The sequence below is a fragment of the Anabas testudineus genome, chromosome 6, assembly GCF_900324465.2.
Source record: "Anabas testudineus chromosome 6, fAnaTes1.2, whole genome shotgun sequence".
Taxonomy (NCBI): domain Eukaryota; kingdom Metazoa; phylum Chordata; class Actinopteri; order Anabantiformes; family Anabantidae; genus Anabas; species Anabas testudineus.
The window spans coordinates 9,616,729-9,633,010 of record NC_046615.1 but is presented as its reverse complement, the minus strand read 5'-3'; the positions used below and the strand labels follow the sequence as shown (position 1 = coordinate 9,633,010).

Genomic DNA, 16,282 nt, shown 5'->3' with positions numbered 1-16,282 from the left:
GCCTGACATTCTTCCATTCACAGCTTGTCTGTCTCATCCATAACAAGATGGTAAAATGAATTTGATTTATCCAACAAACGCTAATTTACCCAGCAACTGTTGCATGAAAATGCATAAAGAAGTTACTAAACAAAGCTACTTTGTGCTTTGTCATCTTCATTTTATACTATTTCTTTTTCTTTAGCGTTGTGGCGTTCATCCCTAACGTCATGGTTTGCACATTTATTTGGTATAAGTTTTACACACGATGCTCTTTGTGACACAATCTTCCCCAATTGTCACCAGGCTTGGAACCAGTACTGGCAGCTGTGGCTTGTGCAATATTTGTTCCCTCCTTATAATACAAATACTAGGCTTATGAATAACTGGGAAAATAGCAGTATATTACTGTAATCTGGAGGTAAAAGTCCTTGCTCTTGAACTCTCTGGTTGCTGCATAATATAAAATCCAGCCCACACACATTGTGTATTCTATGTGATTTAGTGCTCCAGGTACTATGTTTCCTGTTATTTATTCCATCTTCCAAGTGCAGACTTTGAGTTCTTTGTGATGCTGCAAGAAGCAGAAACGCTTTTCCGAATTAGTAGTAGTGCGAAACGTATACAATAAAGAGAAAACATACAATGGCAGAGAAATGGCATTAGAAGAGGAAGCTGCAAGCTCATCTAACGAGCTGTTCCATCAGCTAAAAGCAGTGGGTTCTGTCTCAGCTGGTCTCCCCATGAACGATTTTATGTGAATCAACTTTTAACACATACAGTATTTAACAGTGTCGCATCACAGGCATCTTCTTTCTGTAAAGGCATATCACATGACATTTAGCAACAGGCTGTCAAAATAATTTGATATCAGCACACAGCAACAGAACTTTGCTCTTGCTGGAAAGCGCACTGTGTAAATTCACATGCTGCGACAACAGATTATAACACACAACATACGCCTCTAGTCAGGACAGATCTGAGACTGTTACAGTTATGTCGTATGGATCTTTACCAATAGGCCTCTGAACACAATGAAGCACTACTTAGCTCTCAACCTGCAAACCATTATGTCTGCATGATGTTTTGCTCTGCACTACACAAATGTCAGTATGACAACATTGACAAGGCTCATAATTAGGGCCGACTTTGTTCCCTTTGCACTGGAGTATTAATTCCAGAAAAATGGGGTTTAATTTGCGTTTCTGTGTCATTTTCACCTTGATAAAGGGAAAGCAACGGAGCAAAGCAACAACAATGGAAACAGGATGGCAACTGGGATCTTCAAATGCTTTTGTTGAGCCAAATAACAAGAAATTAATTAAATGTCCCCTAAAGACATGTTTCAGAAATATTACAGTGCTTTTTTTTTTTATAAAAAAAAAATCAATTACACACCCTAACTTCTAAAAATTACATCCACCCCTTCTTTCACATTGGAATAATCCGAATAAATGTAAACACTGTTCATTAACTAGAAACTATATAGCTATGGAAATGTGTATTTTTATTATATTTTGCATCAGAGGTCTCAATTTGTTATATTATGAACTCTTCACACTTGGGTAAGCTCCTTACTCGACCACAATTCACTTCGAACCTTGCATAAAGTAAGAATAAGCAAAAATAAAATTCATGGGACTAAAACCTTTGAGTTTGTAGTCGGTAATGATATGTCCTTCCCAGCTGCAGGTTACTTGATTTGATATTTTATAAAAAAAAAAAATTTGATGTAATAAATTTAAATCTTGGGGATAAATTGTTTGTCTCTGTCCTTCTTTTACTGCCTGGTGTATCAAACTAATCTGTGCTTAGGGGTCTTTTATTTTTAGTGTGAACTAACTCAAGTTTCCTGTCAATGTCTGTTTCCCTCAGTGCTTCTTTCTGTGAACATTATCTTGTTTAAAGTGCTAACATGTGCCTCTATTTTGAACGAGGCCATGCCCGGTGACGACGCTTTGCTTGTGAGTCAGTGTTCTAGTATCTGCTAGTGTTTTCACCAGCGCGTGAGGATGGTGTATCATCACTGCAGGGCATCGCACTTGCTATTCAGGTGCACCTAGTTGTACACAGACAGCGCAATCTGCTCCCTCCTCGGAGGATGACCCCTGAGACACATTTCCTGATAAATGAGCAGCACTAATTCCGACCGGCCTCTCCAGACAGAAGTACCTGACCAAGATAACACATGCAAGGAAGAATGTGCATGTGCATGAGTTGGTACACGGTGGACACTTTTTAGATTTAAATACACAAATGCAAAAGGCACATCCAAATCCACACAAAAAGTCGATTCTAGCATTATGATTTTCATTACAATATTGCTAATTTGATCTTTATATATATTTTAATTCTATAATTTCTTGTAAATGTATTTATGCCAACAGAGCAGACAGAAGGTGTGTGTGTGTGTGTGTGTCTAAGTGAGAGTGTGCCGGTGTGCGCATTTAACGTGCAAATTCACAAGCTGTGTATGCGACAGCCTTCTTGCTTCACAGTGAGCAGTGTGTTGGCGCTGGGGGCCTGTGGGTGACAAGAGGTATTGATAAAAGCATTCTTCACCCTGTGAACATTTCAGAGTAGCTATGGGCAGAAAATGGCTGCTAACTACTCTTCAAGGATACAGTGTAAAGGGGTCTGTACGTAATACTGCTGTCACTCCGGTGTCTGATTGAGGTCAGGGTTAGCATGCATCACTGAGTCTGAGGCGCACTGTGCTTCAGGTCACTGTGAGGCTGTGAACCCGGATGTCCTGTCTCCCTGAGATGGAGTTTGGGAAAACGTGTGAGACAGGATAGATACAGGAATCGCACTGGTGATACACTATCTACCAACCTGAGGCAAAAGCAACGTTTAGGCTGTCAGACAATATATAGTCTGTTAAGATTGTGCGAGTTAATTCACCAGTTAGATTCATGTTCATTTTTAATCCCCTTGGACATGCACAGTCCAGCAGCAGCCTAATGATGGATTCACAAAAACTCAGCAGCTCGTGTGGTTTTACAGTAAGATGAAGAGCAGACTTAAATCTCTCCAATTAGCCAGTAGGTTAAGAGAAGATCTGGATGTCTGAGCAGACACCAAATCTCTGTTCTCCCATGAACATATGACTGATTTCTCTGATTTATCTATTCAGTGTTGACATATTCAAGGACGCATGGTTGTAATATCACCTTGATTGATGTCAGTATACCCGTGTTACATCAGTTGGACTGAAGGTCAAATCTATATAGCACCTGCGAAGAGATTAGCTACTGACGCTGAGAAAGGCAATAAGTAAAAAGCCAAATGTCAAATAAAATATGCTGCTTCTCATACTCGTAACAATGAGAGTGGGGGGACCTCTGGTGGTTTGGTCATTACAAGAAAGACAGAGGTGAATCCAGCATCTAAATTTACCTAAATGTAAACAGATGCTTGAGGTGGGTATTTTAGTTTATTTCACAAACGCAAACGCAAGATATTAAATAGTATAATAATGAAAAGATGAACTAATTAAATAGACATTTCATAATAAGCCACACACTGAAGTAATAAGAAGAAGGGAGAATTATACTCATATTAAATTACCACTTTCTCAAACACAGGATATTAAATCACAAAAAAATCGCTTACTATCCATATTTAGTTTAAATCTATCACGTTTGTTTTCTGATTAAATGATGCCAAGATTGAAATGAAGAACAGTGAGGCTCAGATGCAGAGGGCCCCTGTGAGGAGATGTATTATTATGTTACAGTTGTCCTGCGATACAGTATGAATAATTCGGCTTTCATTCACTAACACATCACGGCGTGTGAGTGCATACACTTGGGAACATGCACGATACCAGTAGCTTTGCCTTGTTTCCAGAGGAAAAGGCTGCATTTTAGAGGAAGTAAAAACAGCTGAATTGATTCCATTGCACAAATGCAATATTATTTCCATGATGAAACCCAATCTCCTGCCCCAATGGGGCGGATATAAAGGGTGGATAAAATAAGAGAGGCACCACATGAAAAGGAGCTTTGAAGTAAGCGAATCACAAAAGCAACTAGTCGTGCAAGTCATATCAAATAACTTGAATGCCATTTAGCTTTTAAAGAGCTCTGAAAATCATCACTTTTATATGTGAGATTTCAAAGCAACGCGATGGAACTAACGGAGTTTCAAAGAGGCCAGAGAGTCGGCATCTGCCGATGCTGCTGCTGTTAAAAGATAGGAAAGAAAAAAAAAACAGAATAATTTATTGTGGCAGTTATAATACACGGAGAAGAAGTATGACAATGTACTGTATGCATCGCAGACAGTGCCATCAGCCTCGAGGAACAGTGGTTGTGTATAAATGCTCCAAGACATTGCAACAGTGGTTCACACCAAAAACTAGAGCAGAAGTGTAGTGGAAGTTACATGCATGAGTGGCAGCAGGGCTGTTCACACGAGAGGCGTGTGCAGCCCGCTCTAAGGAAAAAGAAAACTGCTGACGCAAAGTTGAAATGTCTTGTGAAAATAGACTTCTTACAATGTGAGCAGAGGTACCAGCATAGAAACATTGCCGAGAGTCATAAAGTTCCTTCTTATTTTTCCACTTCGATAACTTCATACCGTGCTTTACTTTCCATCTTCTCCGCAGACTTACTCATGCATCAAAGCAGCCACATGTCATTTCTCATCCAGTGCTGGGGCTGTGATCGGGTTAAGTCCAAAAGGCTGAATCTTTCTCTGTCCTTGTCTGTCAATCAAATAAATTCTGAACACTGAATCCTCCAGTAAGACAGCATTTATTTGGCATTTAAAGAGTAATCATTTTCTTGTTTGATTGTGTTTCTCTAAAACGTGTTCAATGTCCAGTTTAATGTTGCCAAAATTATAAGTGGAGGTTTAGGGGCTATATGTTTGACTCATGTGAATGACTACAACATACATCTGTATGTATTCAACAGTGAATGACAAAGACACATAAAGAGCTATAAAAAGTCTAAAATAGGCACATGGGACTACATCTTGGAAAAGTCGAGGGATGCTCACAGTACGCCCACAATTCCAGTCTCACCTGTTAATCGTGGTTGCGTATCTGTAATGGTATGGTTAACCATCGTGTGGGAGCCATTACGGTCAATATTTGCTCTGTGTGATCGTAAAACAGCCAAAGAAAGGGAGGCTATTTTAAAGGACCCAGTGCGCCCCTTGCTGCAAATAATGTTCCCTCTTAATGTCCCTATTTTCCAAAATGATTATTCCTCTACACAAGCTGCCAAACAAATTCAAGCATGGTCTCAAAAGATCCTCAAATTGTCTTTATGGATTGAACAAAGACGTTTAATAAGAAAGACCCTGGGGTGCTTGTGTGCTCATTTGGAAAGTATATCTGAAAGAACATAAGGCTTTACCATCTTGAAGTGTAGTCTGATTACTCATTCAGAACATCCTTGAACCTATGTGGTGACATTTCAGAAGCTGAAACATTTGGGAGGCAGTGGTCGCTGCTGTTTACTTTGTAAGACGCTGTTGTTATTTAGTTCAAACCCAAAAGCTATAAATGGTGAAAAAAAGTACATTTCTTCTGCCATAGATTTACTTCCCCAATAAAATCCTTTTCATGATCGCATAAGTGACACATGGTGGACAACAGAGAAATACAGTGGTGATGTACAGTATGTCCTCCAATCCACCATAATTAGACACCGTTGGACTGTTCTGTGTTCTCACACTTTACGTATTTTAACACCGGTAGTTTGCTGAGATGATAAGGATGATTTGTTTCTGGCTACAAAGATTCATTCTACTAGGGAGAACATGTTATTTTTACCTGACATCACATCACTTGGGTTTAAATGAACCATTGTTCTCCACACAGGTGATTAAGCTTAATTCTGTCTGTGAAGACTGTCACGCTTCCAGGTTCAGTCATCTAGACTCCATCAGACTGATGAAGCTCCTGGTTTTATCTAATTCTGCTCTTACCTGCCAATTCAGTCACAATTCCAACAGGTCCTGGACATCCTCGTGTTAACTTCCAATCTGCTGTAAACGTGACCCTGAAAACACGAGAAAAATAATTGTAAGAATCCTAATTAAAATAGAAAGTGGATTTAGAGCTTGATCTATTGTGCGGTTCTTCTGTTTCCTGGGCTTGATGGAAAACAGCCCACACTGCACTGATTTGGGACGGTTGTGATGTACTGTATCTACTGAACTACCTAAAACTACAATTTTTTAAACCTGCAGGACAGAGTACATCTAATTATGAATTCTCTTTACTGTTTCTAAATAATCATTGAGTCATCTTGTTAGTTTTCCTTTCAGCTGCTTCCCTCAGCGTTCTCGGCCGATGCTGGTATTTTAGTGCCTTTGATGACTGCTATCCAACAAGACGGGCTTTACAGTATTTTACTATAAATGTACTACAAAGTCACGAAGCCTAACAAACACATGTGTAGCATGTACAAATACACATACACACAACACAGAGGACAGACCCTGCTGAATAAATTATGGGGGACAAAAGCAAATGGAGATAAGCCTCTCCATCTCACCCGCTATCCATTAAAGCAGTGCAGGAAATGTGAGTGCAAATAAGCATGTGTTTCATCCACTCCAACATTACTGCGTGGACCTATCATGACCCCAACCTTTGTTTTAAGATAAGGCTTTGGCTGGCTCTGTCTCATTTATGCACTATTGCCTGCGAGTTCTATTACCACATTACAGTTGCTTTACTTCCAGATGACAAGAAGTGAATGCCACTGCAAATCTATCTATTCGTATCTAATGTGCGTCTGATGCCTAACGGAGCAGAATGGTGTATAGATTTGAAATTAAAGGCAGTTGCCTCTGAGATAGTGAGTTCGTGGGGGGAAGCATGAGCACAAGACAATCCTCTAGTGATGATATATTTAATGTTATCATTAAGAAGCATTCAGATTTACAGTAGACAAATTATAAATCGGAAGATCTTTTTCTAGGTTTTAACGTTTGTTAGTAGGGACGGTTTGCTGCTTATTTTGTCTGTGACAAATTTAGATCTATGCTAATGTTAGATGACAAAACAAGACATAGTGTACAACAACATCAAGTGTAGTATGGTAAGTTAAGGAAGAACTATCCAGTGCTCTGCGGCTGAAACTTAAATGACAAATTATGCCTGTGAAGTAGATGATAGCAATGATGGATATGGGCTTTGCTGTTGTAATCATTATCATAGTTGTTATTATCAACAACATCAATATTGCACTACACACACACACACACACACACACGCACGCACAAAACACACCCTGGCTTTCCTCCTGCTCAGACTAAACACCGCATCATTGCATTTTTCAAAGCAGTCTTGAGTCAGACTATCAAAATGTGTCTAAAAGATGTATGTTCTTTCTAATTAAGAAAAAAAAAAAAAAAAACGTGCTCAGTCGGGTCTGGTAGAGAGTTGCCACATCAAAAGAAGTTGGATCCTTCTAGGATGAGTAAAGAGATAAAACGCGTGATTTGCTAGTCTTCATAAACATCTCTGCAGTGCCTTGTCTTTTAACTACAAGATGCTGTAAAGTGCTGTTTTAACCTGGCACTTTAATTCTTAATACATCAAAATGCAACCACTGCAATTTAGCTACTGAACTGCTAAAAATTTATATCAGAATTTCTTCTAAAAAAAAAAGCACATCTGCATAAAATATTATGTCCTGCACCACAGGACTGACCAAACATTAAAGTTTGCTCATGTGCAGCCCAGCTTTATTCTCCAGATCTTTTGCAAATGACATCAGATCACATAGCTTAGTTTAACAAAGTCACTGAAGGTCACAGCCACTGAAGAGAGCACATTTCTCCCTGATGTCCTCTGATAGGCCACTTAAGGCTGGACTCGCTTCTTCTTGAAACGCAAACTTGATTCAGAAATATGAAGCTGTTCAAGTACATTGAAAACAGTAATGAAGATTCAGCACCTACAGTGCAGCAATTACATTTATGTATGGACTCCAGGGCACCATTTGTTATCACATCACATCTTCAACATCAGTCAGTCTGATAAACCTCTATTTCTATCTTTAGGGGTCTGCAGGGCATCAAAGATCAACTAATCTTTTTTTTTTTCTTCTATCTTTATCCCCCATGCACTCTCAGAGAGCTCCCCTCTCAAAGAGCATTAGTCCAGCAAATCAAGAATAATGTCAGAGCCTTCTGCTCCAGATGACAGCATATTTTGACCCGCAGGTGACACTATCTCACCCACTGGAAATGACAAGAAATGCACGTCAGGCAGAATCAATTGGCTGCACAACCACTCACTCAATTAAGATCTTGGGTGGGAGGGGGGGGGGGGGGTGGTCAGTGTGGTTTGCAGTGAGGTGAGTAGAGGCTCCCAAAGGAGCAGTAAGTGCTGAAATCAGCTCAGCTGTGGCTGCCATTTGTCATTATCTAATGGTAAATCCATCTGTGTCTGATAGAGGGCTCTCGCCAGGCCAAACCACCAAGTGGGCAGAGAGTCTCGATAGATAGATAGATAGATAGATAGAGAGGTGGATAGATAGATAGATAGATAGAGAGGTGGATAGATAGATAGATAGATAGATAGATAGATAGATAGATAGATAGATAGATAGATAGATAGAGAGGTGGATAGATAGATAGATAGATGAAATCTCTGTAGTTTAACATGAAGCAGATCCACAGTGATTCTAAGCCACATTTTCTATATATATATAAATATATATATAAGACTGAGGATGACGATGGGGGTGAGATAAAACAAATTAACTGACTTTAAAGTAGGCATTAATACGGAATACAATTATCTGGAACAAAGAATGCAATTTTGTAATTCTCTCAATTACATGATCTGTGACTTAATTAAATCAGAATGCGGCTAAATCAGTACTTTAATATGATTTTAATTAATACACATCCCAGCTATGTACACCATTTGTCAGTAGACAGAATGAGAGCTTACAGGCTTTTCTTGCATACTCTGTTTATCTCTGGGTGCTGGTATGCGTGTGTGCGTGCACATGCATGTCTTTGTAAAGGAATGCTTGCTCCTACACTGTATAATGAATTTGATGTCAATAATCACTGGCTATGACGACCAGACTTTCTTGAAATACAGACAAATATGCTGCTACAATGTGTTACTTAGCCGAAGTGATTCAAAAGCACTGGACGTTGCTGCCAGATTTCCTTTTTTTGTGTAGTTGGCAAGCTGGTGCAAGATGAGGTCTGTTTATTCTAATAGGATGTCTACATGTAATTCTTTTCAGCATGACATGGAACATGGCTATCTAGTCCAGTGGAATTGAAATGGCTGTAGGGCTGAGGGTTAACAGAGAAACACGCAACGGTACAGACTGCAGCATGAACATATTATCCTTACCACGCATCTGCTGTCATCAGATCACATTTTCGCTTTTTTACAAAAAAATGCTTTTGCAGATGTTGGTTAACGTCACAGTTCAATACGCTGCCACACCAAAGGGATACTGCAGAAAAACTCAATGCAGAGTGGAATTAGTGCAATCAGGGGAGATATGGAATTAATATCTCTGATTAAGTGCTTGACTGAATTAGCATTTGGAGTCCGAGGGGATTTCGACTAGAGGAGGGAGGGAGGGGAGGTGGTGATATATGTTCTGCACAGAGCATGAAAGGATAGGAGATTGGGCTTATAGTGGAAGAATAACAAAGACAAGAAGGGGAGGAAAAAAAGGTGGAACGACTATGATGTGGAGAGTGAAGATTTCACATAGAAGATTCTTTTTGCTCCTGGGTTCACTCTGGCCAGTCTGGTCTCTTTGATTAATTATTTTTGACAAGGAAATGTTCCTTCCACTCATCTGCCTGTGTAATGGACTCATAGTGCCCTCTGTCTTAGGTTTTCGTCAGTATACACACCAGCTGTCAATTGTTCATGATGTGAGAGGTAATTGGTTTGGCCCTATCAGAAATACTAGCCTTTGAAGACACCGTGGTCTATAGACTCTGCCGTTAGTATTAAGACAATTACCTGATGATGCTTAAACTTAGAGAAGACATCAAGGATGACACGGAGAGGGAAATATTCAGAGGGAGGCAAATAGGGACACAATACCCAATACTTAAAAGGCAGAGAGAGAAGTCAGACGAAAGGTAGTTTGAGAAGAAGCAAAGGGAGATGAAAGACACAGAGTGCATGGTTATCCCCACAGAGAGGGGGGAGCAGTAAATTACCTATATGAAATCTCTCCCTCAAAAAGTCTGACTCTCAAATGAAAGACTGGCAAAAGCTTCTGAACAAAAATCTGCCACAGTGTCGTACAGGAGACATGGCACACAAAGCCAACAAGAAAATATAATGCAAATCATTGAGAAAGCAACGTAGAATCATAAAGTACATTAGGAAGCTAACTGTGAGAGGGATTTGAGACTCTCCTTACAATCCTTGTTAATTAGTAAATGTGTAAAGAATGAGGGCACATGGTCATCCCTAAAAAAAAAAATACATCCAATAAGAATGATGGAGTGAGTTGAGATGAAAGGGCAAAGATTAAAATGTAAGTTAAGAAGAAAGGAGAGCGAGTTAAGAGAAAAGAAAACCTTGGAGTGCGAGAAAGGGAGGATACAAATGAAGAACAAAAGGTGGGACAGTGGTACTGTAGATAGAAATCTTTGGACAAATGAGTGTGAGGGGAAAAAAAGAAGAAGAGTGATGAGGGCAGTAGTTTTTTTTTTTTTTTTTTTAGATCACGTATTTCATTTTGTAGTGTAATGGGCAGGTCTGTCTCCAGGAAGAGAGGAGAGCTGCACCATCGAAGGAACACGGCAAGCTGGCAAATTAGAGAGATGTTTCCTAAGTTGCCCCTTCTGTGGCTTTATGAAATGTCGCTCATTTGTTTTTTTTTATCTAGAGGAATTCAATAGTTAAATTGGTGTCCCATTTGATGCAGGAACTTACTTCTTGGTACACTCACATTGAACTACTTTATAATCAAATGTCAGAATCTAACTATGCTATAAAACTAACACTGAAAAGGGTTTGGGCAGTGAGAGCGTGCAGCTAAACTGCATAAAATAGTTTGTTGTGTCAGCACAATGTCTTTTCTTTTTCTTTTTGCTGTGCTAACAGTGTCATTACTTGGTGATGTTGGTTGGATATTTGAACCAGGGCTTTGACAACCACCACTTGTTTGCTGTGATGTTTGATATGGATATTCATGAATGATGAGAATGATTTAGGTTGTTTTTCTTTGACCCAATCTGACCTTTTGTGGAGGGCCCAGTGTAGCTCCTAGTGAATGAAGGGTGAATCTTATTAGTGACCCTTTGACCTTTCCTAGGTCTAATGCACTTCCATACTACCGATGCTCCAATCCTGCCAGGTTCCCAACTCTTGATTTGAGATATTAAACATAAACTGACTTACTTTAATATAACCCAGCACTGGATAATTGTGCTCCCCAAGCATGAGCTCTATTCTCAGGTCTTTTTTTTGTATTCTAATCTCACTGTGACTTCCTGAATGCGTTAACTTTAATTAATGCTGCTGCTATCAGGCAAATATTTGCACTTGTATTCAGGAAATATTATAATCTTTGAGGACTGCAGCGGTGAGTTTTGCTAAATATATTAATGTAATCCAGAGGATAAAGCCATTTGATGTTAATGATACCGTGACCTTTTTAGTTGCACTACCCTCAGGATAAACCTTTTTTCATTCTTTATCAAATACTTAATGCACACATGACATAATGACCATTGCATTATTTAACTTACAGCTGCAGGGATTGAGACGTGAGAGTGTTTGTGTTGTCTGTGTTTTTATGGGCCAAGACGATTGTGTGTTCAGAATACATGCATACTTGCATGTTCTTTGAAACAATTATTACAACATTGCTTAGTAAAATCTTCTACAATATGCAGCAATCAGGAGTCAAGCTGCTGATAGCATGGGACTTTGCTCTACCAGAGTCTCCCTCCTCCTGCTTTGCTACGCCATTCCCAGCCCGTCAGGTACTAGTCTAATTCAATTACAGTAAATCATAGTAAATGCAAATGCTAAACCCACCAGTCAAACAGAAATACTTATCTTTCTCAGATTTGTTAGAAAGGCAAGCCTCACTTAAAAAAAAACTACAAGGGATATCACTGCACTGCTGCCAGTTCACTCAGTCTGAGTCATAGAAGGTTTTGGCAGCACCTATGACGTGTTCTGGAGCAAAAAAAAGAAAAAAAAGAAAGACTTAAGAAGTTACAACTTGTGATAATGCTATGATAATGCTATATGCTATATAAACCAAGAGAGATAGTGAGCGTATGTGCGTGTAGCTACAGTACATGAACCCCTCTAGGGCTCAATGCAAGGGATTCTAAGTGGATTTATAATGTGATATCAGCATTAAGCAGCGAGTTCATTACAGGTGTTCCGAGTTCAACTTGATAGTAGAGTTAAGAAAGGAAATGCTGACATGCCACCAGAGAAAGGCTGTAATATAAAAGGCCGATTATAAAGTTTAATATTATCAGACTAAACACAGGCAGTGGAAGAAAAAGAGGAGAGAACAGGGAGAAAGGCAGTGAGCATCCTCTTATTATATTTATACATTACATTTAATGCACGTTTCAGTCAAGTTATAAAACTCTTGTAAAGACCCCACCAGACATTTTGGAGGAGAAAAATGCTTGTGTTAGATGCTCATGCAGGACATGGTATGTAAATTATCAGAGCACGGCATTAGCTGTTTCGTGCCAGCAGCCAACCAAAATAATAATTAGGATAAAAAATGTGCAATGCCGACTGTATAATGAAGCACTTAAACTGACTAGTGCAAAGTGGACAATCAAACACACACATACACACAGGAGACATCATCTCTTCTGCTCATCTTTCTGCATGAAAGCCCAGGGAGAAGCATCAGATAGCAGGGAGCACTCGTCATGCACAATCGGCCATGAGCCTCTCTCTTGACAAGGCCATCAAGCCTTACAGCGCTTTCCAGAACAATCTCGCGCCAGACTAGCCTTTAGCTTCAGTGCCTGGCAGCACCAGCTGCTTTTCTCTGCCAGTAGTGGTTGCACAAGGAGCAAAACGCTCCGTTGCAGAAAGGATGAGTAAATGTTACTTATTCCCGGTACAAAAGCAGTATTTTACTATGCACCTTGACAAAGCCTGATAAAACGGGCTTCAATCAGAACGGCGCTCGGAGGACACATGTAGAGACATCTAATAGTTCAGTATGTGAGTCATCATGAAGCTGAATGTATTTGAGTGGAGCAATAAAGACAAAAAAGACGATGCAGGTTAGGTGTTAAGTCTGTTTTTCCTGGGTTAAGAAAGGAAACAGAATACTCACTGCACTGAACTCACTTACTCCTCCATTAATGTGTTATTATGAATTAATATTTCAAATATTTTTTTCATCTTTCCTATGCAGCATGACCACGCTGTGGCCATCTCCATCTACAGAACATATATGGATAGAATATACATGAGAAAAAAAAAAAAAGATGTAAGAGGGAAGACAGAGATAACTACATGGAAAGTGAACACTGCTCTTGGGAAAGCTCTCTTTCTCTCTCAGCGGAGAGGGAGGCCGTCTGAAGAGGTTATTTATTTTTCATCTGGAGATGGAAACTGAAGAGCAGTGGGGAGAGCCCCGGTGGGAATTGCTGACTGGAGATGTACCCTTCTGGGGTTACTGTCTCTCTTCTCCGTCTTTCTCCCACTCCTGTTCACTTTCCATCTCCCACCTTTCTGATCTCTGGCTGCCACCGTCTCTCCGGGAAGGAGGGGGAAGAGCAGAGGGAAAAGAGGAGCTGCGCACTCTCGATGCCATCTTCTCTGCCTCACAGTCAAACTTTGTTCATCCCACACTGCTGTGGTCTGCAGAGCTCTGCTAGGCTTTGCTCAGCTGTAACCACACAGCTGAACAGAGTTGTTCTTTGGGCTCCTCCCAGGCTTGGCAGTGTCTATGTGGGAAGCATAACTTCTTATCCCAGCCCTCCTCATTAACGGCATTCCCATCACACTCCAGAGTCATTAAAAGAGCCACTCGTCCTCCCCCATCCCCTCTGGTGTTTTCCTTTCATCATTCCATTTCTCTATTCAGATGAACTGGTGGTGTGAATGGCTTGGCTGACACCTTTACTCCACCAGGACCAGAGTGAATTATTGGGAGGCAGAGAAGTGGGTCTTCATAAGCTTCGTAATGCTGCCTCTCCATGCTCCACGCATGTTGTCATGGGAGCCCAAGTAAGGCTACCTCTCTGCTCCTTATTTCTCTTAATGAACAAAGATGTCAAATGCATCCTTACATTCAGGTCATTTGGGAGGTTCCCCATAGATGCAAAAAGTCAAGATACTAAAAATAAGAGTGCAGCAGAAAGTATGCAAGGGAGTTCATACTTTCAGACCAATGTGAGGCAACCCCATCTCCTTTCTACTATCCAGGGAGGGATCCAGGTCTTGTGTCAGTGCAGGTTTTTAGGAAGCACATAATTAAGATGACACTGTTGCTACAGTAAAGTGATGCTCAGCAGCAGAGCTCCTTTGTAAGAATCCTTACCTGGCGAAAGCGTGGTACCCCATGAGTTTGACATTTCAACATGGCTGCGATGCCACAACGCACACCTACTTTATAATGTCACAAAAAAAAAAAAAAATTGATGATAAACCTCACATGCTTTTACATTTCTATGCAGAGAAAGAGAAAAGTGTGTGAGATAAAGGATGGGTGGGTGGGGGCTAATAAGAGGCCTGCTGCAAGAGTGGAGTAGGGTTTGTATAGAGACACGCTCTTCATTATTCTTCAAATAGAAACAAGCCCAGTCTCTGCTAATCTTCCTCACAACAGTAACGAGAAAATGGACTCTGCTTTCACTGCCTCTCAAATCCACCAGCTAACAATAGATGTAAAAGAAATCAAATTTGCACCCCCATGCGATAACCTCCTTATTTTCTTCCTCTTGCCTTCGCCTGTCCCTCCCTCCCCTCTCTCTTCCTCGGCACTCCATCCCCTGCCTAGTTAACTTCATTGGTTGCAGCGAAAGAATGCTGAGGATGCAGTACTAAGGAGAAACCAGCATCAATTAGACTCTAAAGTGCACTTTATATTTTTGTCCCCCCCCCATGCCAAATTAAATTATGCTATAAATAAAATGTAAAAAACAAACAAAACAAAAAAAAAAACAGCGCAATGGAAAAGCAATGAACTTTAATTATCAAAGCTCAACCTCAGGACGGGCCGTTGTTCACTGCACTACAGATCACTGTGTGCTCTCCCGCTGCACATGTGCTGGCTTGGGGCCATTGTTTTGATCTGCTCAGAGATGTAAATATCACCAAATCAGTCTCGTTTGTTACGATCAAACCTACCCAGTCACAATTTTTGTCTTTTTGTGCTTCACATTGTCGTAGTACAACTAAAACTCTTTTATAGTCATGAACAGCCTGTATTCGTCCACCACTGCTTCTAATTATTCAGCATGCATGGGAGAAATCATCCCAATTTAAAACAGTAATATAAGAAATTGAGCAATTACTTCACGATGAATTAGATAAAAAACAAACAAAAAAAAAAACTGGTCACCTGTGTTAAGCGGCCTTTTGCTGTTGCTTTTCCAATCTTCTTCTTGCGCTCTTTTTCTTGACTTAGCCGCACACATACTCTATGTAACAGACGAGATCAAACTGCTTTGATAATTCTGCTGAGAACAATCAAAACGCAGTGGGAAACAAATTGAAGATGATAACTAAGTTTTTGCTTCTCCCCCGTGTGGATTTTGAATAGATGGGGGTAACGTGTGTGTCTGAGAGCGAACGAGGCACAGACGGGGGAGAGCAAGTGCGAGACAGCAGCTGTTATTCCCCTTTATTTCTTTTTTTGGGAGGAGTGCCAGGTCAGATGGCATGGCACATTGTGACCTGTGTAAAATGTTACTACCATTCGCCAGTCTTTTATCTTGGTCTTTTAAGTGTGCAGCGTAAATTCTGACCTGTACTGAAAATATGTGAAATGTCTGGATGGAACGCCAGCAGCAATGTTTCATTTAAATCCACATGTCTTTCCTGCCACAGTAAAGTGAATAGAAAGCTGAAAAAAAGAAAGAAATCGGATCTCTTGACTAAAAAATGCTGTGTGTTACTTAAATGACAATAAAACCAGACATCGGTAGACTTGAATGCTCTTTTGAACGAAGCACATTGTTTTCTTACAACCCAGTTCCTCTAAATATTGTATTTTCACGGCTTATGATGTAAATCTATGATTTATTTTGTTGTAAATAGTGCATGATGCACAGCAGCTGACTGATTTCACTGTCTGTAGAGATACTATGAAGCTGAATGCAATGATCC

The 16,282-nt window shown here is 40.2% G+C and overlaps 1 protein-coding gene across 1 annotated transcript in view; it reads right to left on the bottom strand.

Moving 5' to 3' along the window:
* Window positions 1-16,282, bottom strand: part of lrrc4ca (leucine rich repeat containing 4C, genome duplicate a) — a 47,092-nt gene that overhangs the window by 12,580 nt on the left and 18,230 nt on the right. The window contains exon 2 of the mRNA XM_026366086.1: window positions 5,923-5,996. The gene's annotated coding sequence lies outside the window, so the exon portion shown is untranslated. The remainder of the gene's footprint in view (window positions 1-5,922; window positions 5,997-16,282) is intronic.